Source organism: Lissotriton helveticus, chromosome 8 (assembly GCF_964261635.1).
Source record: "Lissotriton helveticus chromosome 8, aLisHel1.1, whole genome shotgun sequence".
NCBI lineage: Eukaryota > Metazoa > Chordata > Amphibia > Caudata > Salamandridae > Lissotriton > Lissotriton helveticus.
In genome coordinates this window covers 915,519,727-915,533,949 of record NC_136069.1, presented here as the reverse complement: position 1 = coordinate 915,533,949, position 14,223 = coordinate 915,519,727, and the positions used below count along the sequence as shown (strand labels likewise).

General features: G+C 41.3%; 2 protein-coding genes across 4 annotated transcripts in view; one reads left to right on the top strand and one right to left on the bottom strand.

Annotated features, from left to right (window-relative positions):
* The window catches only part of CMSS1 (cms1 ribosomal small subunit homolog), a 1,475,838-nt gene that overhangs the window by 716,605 nt on the left and 745,010 nt on the right, over positions 1–14,223 (top strand). The gene's annotated exons all lie outside the window — the stretch shown is intronic.
* The window catches only part of FILIP1L (filamin A interacting protein 1 like), a 795,845-nt gene that overhangs the window by 656,408 nt on the left and 125,214 nt on the right, over positions 1–14,223 (bottom strand). For both annotated transcript variants that reach the window (XM_078657733.1, XM_078657734.1), the window contains exon 2: positions 1,933–2,053. The gene's annotated coding sequence lies outside the window, so the exon portion shown is untranslated. The remainder of the gene's footprint in view (positions 1–1,932; positions 2,054–14,223) is intronic.

Genomic DNA, 14,223 nt, shown 5'->3' with positions numbered 1-14,223 from the left:
TGACCGAAGCCCATGTAGCGACCTCAACACTGGACCGGAGGGAGAACCTGCTGGAAGGTAACAAACCAAGCATGCTGGTATATTTTGCACCATCGGCATTCGTGACCTAAGCGACTCATTCATGTCAACTGGTTATGATGGCTTGTACAATAGTCTTCCTGCTGTTTGACAAAAGTCAGAAAAACACATACCTAAGAATGTGAAAAATATCAAAATGGGTATCACAGGTTGCAGTCCGTGATTAGCCATAGTTAGCTTGTCGATCATTAGAATGCCAAGGGTTATTACCCCTTTTTTGGGGCAAAGGGCGTGCCCAATTCTAGATTTTGTTGGAACATGAACACACTTTTGAGGAATATATTCCATGGAAAAGAAACATGATACTTCGTCTTTCACATACAGTATCACCGTCGGGTTTTGCAGGTGCACAATTGGAAAATAAGAGTTTTTGATCAACTTTGTTTTATTAGTTTCATCAGCATGGCACACAAAATCAGATATACAATCCCAGTATCGCAATTTTGCTTGTGTCCCCCTCCCGTCCCCAAGTTCCCCTGCCTCGGAAGGGTGCAATGTGTCCATGCAAGCCAGTGGGGGCAATATGAACCTGAACCATGCAATTAACAACTCCCATGCCCGAACGACCCTCCCCCTTGTCCCCAGACCCAACCCCCCCTCCAACTGTCCCCCCCCCCCCTTCACCTCCCCCCCCCCCTCCGGTGTGTTCCGCTGCCTTACCAAGTATCGCTGTGTAAGTGTTTCAAAAATAAGATAGTTCTGAAGCTATGAGGCATGATATTGTTTCACCCTTTGAATATCAGTGTTTTTTCAGTTTTAAAACAAAAGCTTTTTTATTTGAAGACCTACACATAACTCCTCTTTAACCTTGGTTGATTTTAGTGAATACATTTTAGTGTGGTAATCTCGTGAAACGACTTATCTCCACTGTGAGGCCACTGTATTACTACAACCTTCTGCTATCTAATCACAAAATCCTTGTTGAATGTTGTGGGGGCAAGAACACTTAATTTAGACATTTTTTAATCAGTTCTTTAGAGGACTTGTCTAATTATCTAACTGATCTGCTGTTATCACAGCAATGTATGTTGTCCTTAGAAGGTGATGTGGTCTCAGTACCTAGATGTTCAAGAATTTCTTCAATTAAAGGAGTATTATGTGGCACAGGTATAGAAGTCTACAACCTGATTGTTATAAAGAAGGACAAATAATTTGGGGACCTGTTGTGATTTATCACCTGCGAGCTCTTAAGTCATTGCCTAACTCAGTCAATTACTTAAATTTCCTTTCCTAACAATCTCCGATATTCCTCACAAAATAGGAAATCATAAGTTTATACACTTATAAGATAAAATGGCATTCTGTGGCCACATTTCTGTTTACATATACATATGAATATTCATCAATTCTAAACTTCATATGAGGGCAAAAAATCATTGGTCACTTCCCTCCACATTCAAAGAGAGGATAGACTTTCAACATTTATAATTACAAATTGTGACTTCCAGACCTAAGGTCTGGGATTGCAGAGTTGACTCTAAAGTTTTATTCTTACTCAGAATAAGGTTTACTGACACTGGTCCAGCCGTCTCCTTATTGTAATGACAAAACATACACTGGAAAACCCAGTCTCAAGTCCTACTCTTCCTTTGACCACTTTCAACTACTTAGTCGAGTTTCCTGTATCTTCTGGACTTATCGACTTATTACCAGGATGCTTTAATATCTTGTCATAAAATTCATACACAATCTTGCATGTTAAAACCAACATAATCTATATTACGCTGTCAAATGTTACTTGTTTAAATAAAAAGGAATGGAGTCTGCACTGGTCTCATCGTAATGATGCCATACTCCTGAGTCTTACCCTCCCAGAGGAATGAGGAGACTTCAATAAAATCGGTGTCTCCTTACCTTCTTTTAAGTTGCATAAAGTCACTCCACCAGAACAGGCGGTATTTTCGATGGTGGCAAACGGTGAGGCTAAGTAGAACGAACCCCTGGCTCGAAGCTCGCCAATATGCTGGACGAAAACCTGTTAAACAAAAACAAAGACACAATTGACAAAGCAATATGGGTTTAATTAAGTACAGATTTATAGCTGGGGAGATCAGTCAGATCCAGAGAGACTGAAACCTGTTGTCTGAAGTTCAGCTCAAAAACAGCGGTATTTAAGTTTGCAAACCGCAAAAGAAAAGGTAGCAAGTTCCTAATTTGCATAAGCAATGTTGACACAGGACAAACAAGATAACATTAGAACATGTGGCCATTTCTTGGAAACATAGGTGCATGTAAGTGAGTGTAGCCTTACATGATGAGTGTGCAAATCCCAATATGGGTTGCGATTCTCAGAATTAAAGCAGTATTGAATATACATTTATATGACTGCACAGTGTGTGGTTATATCTTGCTAAATGCTGATTGGGCCAAGCGGTCTGACCTTTTGCATATAGTTTCAGTTGCCAAGCTATCTAACCTTTAGGTGTGAAAGTGTGGGCTTGGCATAAGCGTGCACGTGTGTTACTATGTTCTAAAGAAAATGAGGTAATTGCTATTTCTTCCTATGCACGTGTTTAACCCCTTCGATGCTGGCCCGTTTCCGCCACTGTGCAGTAAACAAACGTACAGGGCGGGGCCGTGACGAACCCCAGCCGTCATCCGCACACGAGCACCGCGGAGCGTGACGGCTGGGGTTCGTCACCAGCATGCAAGGGGTTAAACAAAAGGTGTAAGAGACCGCAGTGCTTTAGAGGAAGGGGGCTCTTATGTGATTGGTGCATCTCTGCTCGTTCCCCTAGCAGATGGAGATTGTGGTGACCTATTTGTGACTTATTTGCTAAAATGGCTCCTCTGAACTAACCACTTAAATGTTCCGTCAAGTTTCCTGAAACTGAGGGGAAATATAACCTATTTTCGTGTGACCGCTCAGCCAACTAACCACAGGATGTTTCTTGAAACTACTGTGAAATGTGACCTATCTAATTCTGCTGAACCCACTGCTTTTAACCTCTCTGCGTCCATGTATGGGCCTTTCGCTGCTTACATGGGTTTAAAACTATCTCTAACCTGAAAGATTCACATAGGGCTCTCGGGTCTTAGATCTGTGTGTACCTTGGCAAGACGCATCCCATTCTTCCAGCTATCCCTTTTCATAATGTATAAGAGCCATACAAAAACTGATTTGTAAATGTTTTTACAGTGAAGAACTTATATATACCAAGGATATCCAACGTAGACCTTGGGGGTCCCGATCGTTGCTACATTTTCAGGATTTACATGTTAGATCAATTTAACGTATAGTACATCTAAATGCAAATTGTTTACATATTCAGTAGTTAGACCAAGAATACAAACGCACACTTTCTTGCAATTATTATATTTTTCGTTAACATTGCATTGGTCCTACTACTTTCTAATGAAAACAGATTTGTATTAAATTAGGCAGTATGCATTTTAGAAAAGATTATGTTGGGATTTATTTAGGCTATCCAAACCTTTCGGCTCCTTGGGGAAAAAGACTGCAAGGTGCCTTGACCTTGTCTCTTACTACATAAGTATGTATAGTCATGGTGTATTCTGGTGCTTTACTCAAACCAGCACTTTTCTGGCACAGGATGTGTTTTTTATGTTTGATCAGTTCTTTATTCTGTTTAACTGAATATGTGCCTCTAGGGAAATCCAAAGACGAAACGGTCCTTTGAGGCCATATAGTAAATATTCAGTTTTACCATCAGCAGTGAGTAACCATAGTTAAGAAGACCAGCTCTAATGCATGCATTGATGCTCTTAAATGCCCAGTATAGGGACTGGCCCTCCATACGTTCCTTTACAAAAGTAAGGAAGGGCTTTTTTTTACTTTGTCTCTAAGAAGCTTTCCACTCAATTTAGATTTTCACAATGTGTTCACTGAGTTTTTTCTTTCCTCGTTTCCCATATCTGTATGTATGTTGTTTCCATTTGAAGAGGTTGCAAGTAGAAATTCTTCAAGGTATGAATTTCAACCATATTCTGTAACCCTAGACACAACTCGATGGCTTCAGTATAGTGGTAGAAAGAGATGTTACTGTGGCTACTTGAATCTCATTACAGAGGAACAGTTTACGGGCGCAAATACCCAGACTTGAGAAGGGAAGTAAGTATTGCTGTTGTTTTGTTAGGTACACCCAAGGTAATCCTTAGCATAGGGTCAGTTTCTGCTGTGAGAGACTGCAGTTTCTATACAGTCTCCTTCACTTCCCTATCTAGTAGTCATATCAGTTGTATTTGTCTACATTTCAAGAAATGCAATATGTGTGTGTGTGTATGTACGTATATGTGCTTTGTGATTGACAAAGCCTGCTGCGCAGGCGAAACGCGTCTCTCTTTTAATGCGGGGTCGTGGGAGACCTGAATAACAATAAAGAAGCCTTATCCATGCACACTTCGTGTACGTGCCTCTTCTTTGTGGGAGCAGGACTGTTTTCTTTGATATATATATATATATATCTCCACAAATGGGTCGTTTCAAACTTATGTCAAACAACACCACCACGGCTCAAGCTTCTTTCAGCGTGAAAATGTATTAGGCAATACCGCTCTACGCGTTTCGGAGCGTCCGCTCCTTGCTTACGAGTAACTGGAGTGCACTAACATGGTGTTTTTTAAATTGATCATGTGACACACCTCCATGTATTTACTGACAACAGACTTCACATTGTAAGCGAAACATTTAAATATCGTTGTAACGTTAGAAATACAATCTTGTTACATTGTTCAAATACATAGTTTCATCTCATACAATGTTTAAAACAATTCATTGCAAGTGTGAAAAAATTGAGCATATTTAAATGTAAATAACACTCGTGAAAACACGTGAGCTTCCACGGCCCGCCATCGCTGAGTGGTTTGGGTTCCTTGCTGGATATATATATATATATCGCACCAAACTCTTCGGAAAAAAGAGCAGAGGTCACAGTGGGGGACGGCTGGTGAACACCTTTATTCAATGCTGCAGAGGCGAATGCATTTCGGCCATTACGGCCTTCGTCAGCGCCCACAAATGTTCAGGTGACTTATCTAATTAATCACATTAAATAATGTCCTGCCCCATGCTGACTGGACATGGCTGGCCCCACCCATGATGTTTTCGCTCACCGCAAAGAGCTTACGTCATCTTTGTGAACTCCAAGTCCCAGAATGCACAGCAATTTCAGGTAGGTGATGCAGGGGTGTTTGTGATACCTTGTGGTTTTTGGGCCTCAGCTGGACAATCTGTGATGTTAGGGTAGCCAAATTCCTGTTGTACAGCTGGAATCTTGGCGCTCTCCTTGGTCCCCACACCACACCAACCCACAGGTCCGGCAATCCTTACAGCGGGGGCAGAAGCGGCAATCCTTTTCCGCCCAGCGTGAGGTTAATAACCTCCTCTCCGCTCCATCTCTCTCCGAGCCTTGCATATATATATTATAGTATTTTTTAACAAGTAATACTCTTGTCCCTCTTCCATATCTTCTGCTGGCTTGATTATAAAGTTTTATAACAGGCATTCAGATTCCTTAAAATGTGCTTTTTTTTTTTAGTTAATCCCTAATTCTTTCCTTCTTACTTAAAGAATGCACTTAAATTGTGCACACATATATTAAAATATACACCCGACAGAATGTTCCTCATACACATGCAATACTTTTTTATGAAAGTAAAGATGAGATATACTAAGTTTGTTGTTTATGGGTGAAAACTATGTTTTGACTGAAGTAAAGCATTAATCCACTTCATGTCCTACAAAACCACCAGAAATGAACTATCCAATAAAAGCAAAGTGATTGTCTAAGCAGTCAAATACATGTAAACCTTGTACAGACCCTCCAGTCCCACATTCAGTGTCAAAAATCAACCCCATCCTTCCTTGTTTTATTGAGTAGACAAACAAGATCATAACCACATCAGTGACACCCATCAATCATCCACCATGCACTATTCTTCCTTGGTCCACCCCCATATGGACAACCTTAAACCTCTTGTCCCAGTCTGTCCTTTCACAGCACAGGCACTGTGACGATTCATACATTTGGCAATCTCCTCTTAATCACAGACCGAATTTACTTCGCCTCCTAATTCTGCCCAGGTACTCTGTAGCCTGTTACACGTTTGACCACCATGCACTGATCCACGCACCTGAAAAGTGTGGAATTCTGAGAGACAATCCTACGAGTGTTTACCACCCATTTCACCCATAGCCACTAATGTTTTTATTTATTTTCTTTTATTTTGTTATTTATTTACTAATAATCAAGATATAACCTCAAGATCGCACAACACCCTGACTTTTGCAGGGTATCCCATGCACTTCTCATAAACTTCAACCTCTACATGGAACACGCATCAAAATTCATCAATAAGCCATTGGCACACAACTCTGCCTGAAAATCCGGTCTGCTTATGATATTTGCTTACTCAAAACCTGTTTCTAACTCATTCAGAACTTGATTTCCAGTGCCTATATAATACTCAGGCTGAGGATTTATCCTGTTTGCCAAGAGCAAAAAAAAACACCCACCCCTTTCAGCTCTCAACCCAACCACATCAAAAGTATTGCACTGTCACGTTGAAGTTTTCCACCTCATAGACCACCACCCTTCCGAGTTCTCAGAGTCCATTTTTTTTGGAGCCCAACAATGTCATATTCACTCCACATACTAACCTCCCGAACCGGTACATAACACCAGGCTTTTCACCGGACGCACCTACTCCCAGAAGAAGGTGCGTAAAATGCCAACCAACCTCCTAGCCAGGTGGAGACAGCGGTGTACTAAAATCTCATTCTGCCTGCAATTCTTGCCGAGACAGAAAATTGCACCTCCCAGATGGTAAACTTTGGGTTGAATGTGCGTAAAAAAAATAATTCAACTCTTTCAAGGTAGCCTGGACAACTTTACTAATTTTTTTTAAAGTCTCACTTATCACTCAAACCAAACCAACATGTATGCCCAAAAAATAACGAGTGGACTATTTGATACATTGGATACATTCAGATTTTCATAACTTCATTTTTCTGGTCTTGTATCTTATCAGATTGAGGTACAAACATGTTTTTACCCTACATGGCACTGGTAAATGTATCCCATCGTGTACGTAACCAGTTTATATACATTTTATACATCTATCGGAAAACTGTTCTGCAAATGGCTAATTAAAATTTGACTTACAGGCTTTAAAGAGAACAACCAGTGAAAACATTCTATACAACGAAAACTACCACAAACGTAGATTATGGGGCTGGTTAGCATAGAAATATGCCAAGACAACCCCTCTATGATTGCTACAATACAAAATAAGTTGGGAGATGTTATGAATCTAGGGGCACATGGTTTCAATGGCCATATACAGTCCTTGAAAAGGAGGGAGATTCAACACTGATAAATCCAATGGGCCATATGCAGTAAAGTATGGGATTTGTTTTTTCAAGAGATAAGTAAATTATTAAGCAAATTAGCAAAGGCGGGTTTGAAAACATTTGTGTTAAGATTTTCCCTATTTTGTTGCGTCTTCTGATTGTTAAAAGTGATTGTGGAGAGGTTCAGATATAATTCTTTCTCTTTCAGACACTAACCTCCCCTCCCCACAACTAAGCAGTCCCTTAGCTAGCTATACGTCTCTCCACAGTGAAAGAAGAGGTAGGGAAGAGTGGTTATTGAGGGGGGCGGTGACTGCGATATAAATATCTACGCAGACATCGGAGGTACACTTCACTTATTCATTTGTCTGAGTAAAATAGTTAGTCATCTCACCCAGGAGGCTACTAACTGTTCCTGAATGCAGAGTTGAGAGTCCAGGAGTGTTGGATGTGTTCAGAATTTTATCTTATAACTTACTTTGAGGTCCGAAAATATAACGGTTAGAATGCAAGTAAACTATATGCAAAGTTGAAAGACTAGCAATCCGAGCTTTCGGCTCGAATGTAAGTCTAAAAGCTATGACCTATCCACCATCCTTCCTATGGACTTATTTGTGCCTTACTACATTTTTTTCAATAGAATGTAATCCTACTGATCAGTGTCTCTCCAATTCTGCACCTGTGTAAAGCTGGCTATATCATGTAAAAATATATATAATTTCATTTTGAGGTAGTAAGATTTCATGATTACCTATGCAGTTAAATAAAAGAATTGTCTCTAAGGCAATATGGATTTAGGAGATGGGTGAATAGGTTTTCAGGAAAGATAAATAAGTGCTTATGATTGTTCTGAGCTGTTTTGCAAATGTGAAATGTTCTTTGAGTGCAAATGATTGATGTACCTGGATTTGTCTTTAATGCATTGTCTCCTTATTCATCTAAGACATCTGTAAGTTAGTCTATCGAAAGTCTTCTCATCAAAGTTAGCATTCGTGAAATGCTTCTTCAGATACAAAACAAGTTTTTAATATAGAAATTTGCTTTTTACAAATTGAAATACGTATTTGTTTCTAAAACTGATTATTTTAACTGTATAATGCTTCCATTACTTCAGTTATTCCATGAAAATTGGATCATTTAAAAAGAATCATGGGTGCACAGACATTTGCTTGTTTCGACTCTTTTTACAAAGCATGTTTTTCATGGTTCGCAACTCAGGGTTAGGAAAAAACCTGTAGTGAGGTCTATTCAACATTCGTTCAATATTTGGTATTATGGAGGCTACCTAAATAGTGCATATGATTGTGCACAGTGACCGATTTTATGCGATTTTCACACATCTTTTTTAATGGTCTACTGGAGATTTTGTTCATCACAGAATGATGTCCGATTTTTTAAGAATAATTTGGACGACGTTCCTAGTGTACGTTGTGTTTCATAAAACCTAAATGTAACTTCTTTCATGTTAGTGCATTTGATGTAGTTTACACTATGCACCAGGTGAATGAAATGAACACCAAAGTCCCAACATACACATCCATGACATTATGCTGCCTTCTATTCCATAAATATATTTATTTGGACACTATACAATAGGATCCTAAACAATACAGTAGTGTAGTCTAGCCGGCCACAATCCAGTACGGTTCATCTCTAAGCTTAAAAAACACAACCAAATACAATGTCGCCACGCCATGTTCTGCAGTGAATATGAATATAAGAACATTAAAGGGTGTCTCAATTTCAAAAGTGCAATGAGGCCATACGAACGAGTTGTAGAAATGCAGGTACGATTACATAATATTTGTATTAAGCCTAACACTGCACTTGCACTTAAGCACCTAGGGTTGATTTGGAATTGTCTGTTTTTCCGATCAATTTAGTTTTATTTATAAGAGAATAATCAAGTATCTAAACCTTCTAACCAGCACAATCCCTATCCAGGTCTCCAGTGGTGAAATGTCTAAAGAAATCTGAATCTCAGCCGCAACTTAAGTAGAAAAATCAAATCAGGTGTTTGTTAAGCGCAACTACTCACCCGTAAGGGTCTCAAGGCGCTGGGTGTGTGGGGGGGTTCGCAGGTTCCAGTCCATCAAGAATGGGGTTTGTCGAAGAGCCAGGTTTTGAGGTTTATCGTGAAGATGAGGAGCGATGTTATCTGTCTGAGGTGGAGCGGAAGGGCGTTCCAGGCACTGGCCACGCGGAAGAAGGAGCGGCCTCCCGATCTGGTCTTTCTGATGCGGTGGACCACGGCTTAGGAGAGCTGGGCTGATCGTAGGGTCCTTTGGGGTGCGTGGACTTTGAGTATGCTGTCCAGGTATGCTGGCCCGGTGTCGTGGAGGGCCTTGTGCGCGTGGGTTAGCATCTTGAAGGTGACTCTAGCTTTGATGGGGAGCCAGTGGTGTGTGCGCAGGTGCTGGGAGATGTGGCAGTGGCTTGGCAGGTTGAGGACCAGTCTTGCGGCGGCGTTTTGGATGTTCTGTAGCTTGCAGGTGAGGTTTCTGTTTATTCCGGCATAGAGTGCGTTATCGTAGTCAAGCCTGCTGGTGTCCAGGGCGTGAGTGACAGTCTTTCTGTGTTTGAGGGGGATCCATTTGAAGGTCTTACGTAGGAGGCGGAGGGTGTGGAAGCAGGAGGTCGAGATGGAGTTGATCTGGTGGTCCATTTTGAGCTCTGAGTCCAGGATGATACCCAGGTTGCGTGCAATATCTCTCTATATTCGCAACACTAGTTGCTTTACTCTGTACACTGATCAATCAATACCCCTAAAAGACATCAATATCATATTGTTTTTTTGAGAAACAACAAACTAATGAGAGAAAACCGATGCATAAGGGGATAAATAAAGCTTGCATTTGCAGAAGATCAATGGAAAAATCATTTGATAAAGCTTTCCTATGAGTGTATATTGCGGGCCGTTTTTCTCAGGAGCCTAGCTTTAGGAACAACCTGTCTTAGATGGCTCGTTGAGTCACTGAATGATCAATCCAGTCTGGATTTGAGAAGGATCAACAAATATTCTCCTCTGAAATTCATAGCATGTAAATTGTAGATATCCTTAAAACTTGACTGCATTTTACTCTTCAGTGTTTAGATGAGCCAAGTTCTAATTATAATATATTATAGACACAAATTATTATTTCGCTGCTGTTTATTACACTTGTCGTTCCTGGTGTGCCTTTGACATTATTTTCTTATTTATTGAGTTTGTTTACAACGTGTGAAACATAAATAAAATTGGTCATGGAACAAACTCTCCACCACCACATATTTAGAATTAAAATAAAGCTTTTTGGTGTACCAAACATTATTTTGTAAAAGTCACTCTTTTGATGATACTTCTGTTATCAGACGATCACGTGTGGTGTATTTTCACATGTGAAGTTAAATTTTCCTTTATGTCCACACCACCATCACAACCATTCAAGTGCACCTTAATCTAGACTGTGGTTTTCATGCCCGGGTGCACTTGTGCCCAGAGCAGCTAGTGATGCTCATGAGAACATCAGACATCCACCCACTAACTAATTGAGTCAGCAGCAGCAGCGGCCGGCACGGATCAGAGGTAGGGGTGAGGCGGGAGAAAGCGGGTATAAAAAAATAAAAAGTAGCTTCTCGCCGCTTCCTCGCTGCATCTCTGCTCCGTAGTCCTCCCTTGCTCGGCCACAGGAGGTACATCCAGTCCGAGTCAGCCAATCACAACTCTGCCTTAGCAGCTTTGTGATTGGTGTGAGCGCCGTGTTTCAGCGCTCATACGCTGACTGGAGGCCTGGGTATGTTCTCCACGTAAGTTGTGATGCAGCCCGCATGGAGAACATGGGAAGTGCGCAAGACTGTTTTGGGTGGCCCGAGAGGGCCAGCCAAGCAGTCATTGCAAATTTAGCAGTGTTCTGCCTACCATTCCTCCCCTGACCCCGCCCCTCATGCAAAGCTGCATAAGTAGGAGAAAATAAAAGGATACTAACTTGCGTTATTGTCATTTTATTATCCCTTTGTTTCACCGCAAAAAAGCAGTGGGGCGATGCTCTTCTGCCTTAGTGGAGGAGCCGCCACTGGTCAGCAATATCAAATCTATGCACTGTTTTTATAACGTGGCTTCAGTGACATCCTTTTATTTCACTGCTGTAACAAAACAAAACACTTTTTTTTTTTTTTTGCATTAGCTAATGATATTATTGAAGATGGATACGAATTGTGACATACTTGCCTTTTTGAAAGACGAGCAGAAGTTTTGCCAGTCTCTCAGTCATAAATATGCATGGCTGATGCCAGTAGGTCTGGCTTTGTCAAGCAAATGGTGATCATTTTTTTGCAAACATATACAACAGACATTAAGAGTGTAAAAAGTAGAAATGTCCTTCTCAAACAAATTTAAACAAAACACGTAATGAAAGTAGAAATTAAAGCAGGGTTTGAATTGGCTTATATTTTAGGAGAATGTGAAAAAGTGCACAAGCAAAATGTCACTCAGTGCAGAGAGCTAATAGCTGAAGTGGACTGAACCATCACCCCATGCTCTATAGTGCGGTGTGCAGAAGAGCAACTCCAGCAACACTAAAATAGACCAGTCAATGAAAAGGGCGACCCCAAACTTTTTCGATGTACATGTTTGTATTTTTATTGTGCATTTTCTTTAAAACTTGAGGCTGATGAGGGCGCCAAATCTGTAACTAGGCCGGACCTAAACACGTTGCCATTAAACCCGAAGGTTCTTAAGCACTTTTCTTCTGATAAATTTGACTCGTAGAAACAGGAACCCATCCTCTGCCCTATATATGTCTTGTAAATTGACATTAAACATTTGCTGATCTTTGTGATCACCAAGTACATCCATCCATCCATAACAATACCAAACTGTGCCGGTCGAGAGTCACATAATCAGAACTCTTGAGTACAGGAGGTTTAATTGTTAGAAATTATTTGTATACTGTGTCCCTTAGTTGACGCCCTATGGCTCGGTGCATCAGAATCACGTTAGGCTTCTCATGCGGCCTCTTATTTGATTAAAGTTTCCATCCATGCTATCGCCATGGAAAATCGAGTATTATCCCGGCAAAAAGAAACAAAAATGAAGTGCAGATTAGCGTTATTGTTGGATTACGTCATTTGTTCTGCAACCTTGTGGTTTCCAAATGGAAGGCTGGTTTTGCTGGCGGAAGCATGATTCGGGCAGGCCAACGCGGCCTTTGTGTGGATTTGCTCCTGGGAGTTAAGAGAATGTCTCCCTGTAATCTCAGGGTTTCCTACGTACGTGCACGGAGAGTGAAATGCTGCGGTGGCCTGGTTTTAAGGCCATGAGCAGCGAGGAACATTCTGGAACAACATGTACCTCGTGCTGGCTTTTCAGTGATTTTCCTAAAGTCGGGGGACGAATGTGATCAATCTGTAGGCTAAAACCCAGGAGCACACCCAGCAAACATTTTGTTTTAACTAAAAATGAATTCCTGTAATGTATTTTTTCAGTCTGCTCTCGGCCTTTCAAGCCCAGGATGGTCGGTCATTCGCAGATTATTTTGAGACATGCAGAATTAGGGATACTTCAACAGAAAGCCACCCTTGTTCTGGATGGCCCTGCACTCTTTGTTGTTAATTTGGAAAAGCCACAGGGCGAGGACTATGGGGCATACATCGCTTTTTAAGAAATAAAGAGCTGTGCTTGCAGCGTTATCTTTCTTTTGTCACTTTTAAGCTGTAGTGAGGTAAGGCATCAACCGTTGCACTACTCGCTACTATCCTTGCCCCCCTTTTGTCAGTCTCCTCTTTTATTACATGTTTACACCGTCTACCTCCCTGGCATTCACTATTAAATGGTTTATATTGAAGTACTCGTGCACCTTGTTGAGAACCTACACATGTTAGTAATACAGTTTTAAAGGTGGATACTCAATGTCCCTACTGTGGTGAGAAGCATGGAAACAAGATGTAAGTAATTGTGGTTTACAGATGGGACAGCTACAATTACGTGACGAGGCAGGACTAAATTATGTAGCACGTTGGCTATAAGGCTCTTTAAAAGCTGTTTATGCCGTATTTTCCTCTCTTGCAGGGAATTTATCCCGCATATTCTGGGCCATTATTATTTAGCAATTATCATATTTTAATGCAATTAAGTATTGAAAGTAGCCCTTTGTAAACTGTAGTTATTTCATGTAAGAAACAAAATTCTCTCTTTCTCACATCTTAGGGGCATGTTGGATATAAATAGCATATTGTAGCATTAAAGCCTCCCACAGACTATTCTACCATTTGTTAAAAGCCCTGGGCCCGAGTTATAGCGAGGGAGAGGGCCTTTAATAACCGGTTTAACCGGATAAAGAGGGGCTATAAGGCTATCCGAACAGTCCACTCACAGAGAGTAGAATGTTCTATAAATTAAAAAAAAGGGAGACCAAAAGCAAATGTAGGAATCTTGGAACAGAAGGCCTATATCAACGATTAGTAGCGTGATTCAGGGCCGGACTGAGAACCAAAACCGGCCCTGGCAAAGTGCTCTGGTCCCCCTCAACCCCCCCCGCCCTGCCCCCCCCCCCCGGGGGTGGGGGTGTCGCCGTGCTCATTGCCAGGGCCGGTTTTCGGCCGATTTTGTTACAGGGCCGATTAAAAAAACGTCCCCCAGGGGCCCAAAACCGGCCCCCACCTGTGCGGCGCACCGGGGGTTTGCCCGGTGCCCGCCACGGCCAGTCCGGCCCTGGCGTGATTCACTCCACTGCCGTAACTGGAGCTTTCAACATTCCAATTTTCTAATTTAATATACATTCCATACAAAATAGTACTCCACAACAGTTAGCGCCTTCGTTTTACTTTGTCTTGCAATGCTTTTACTCAATAGGTTG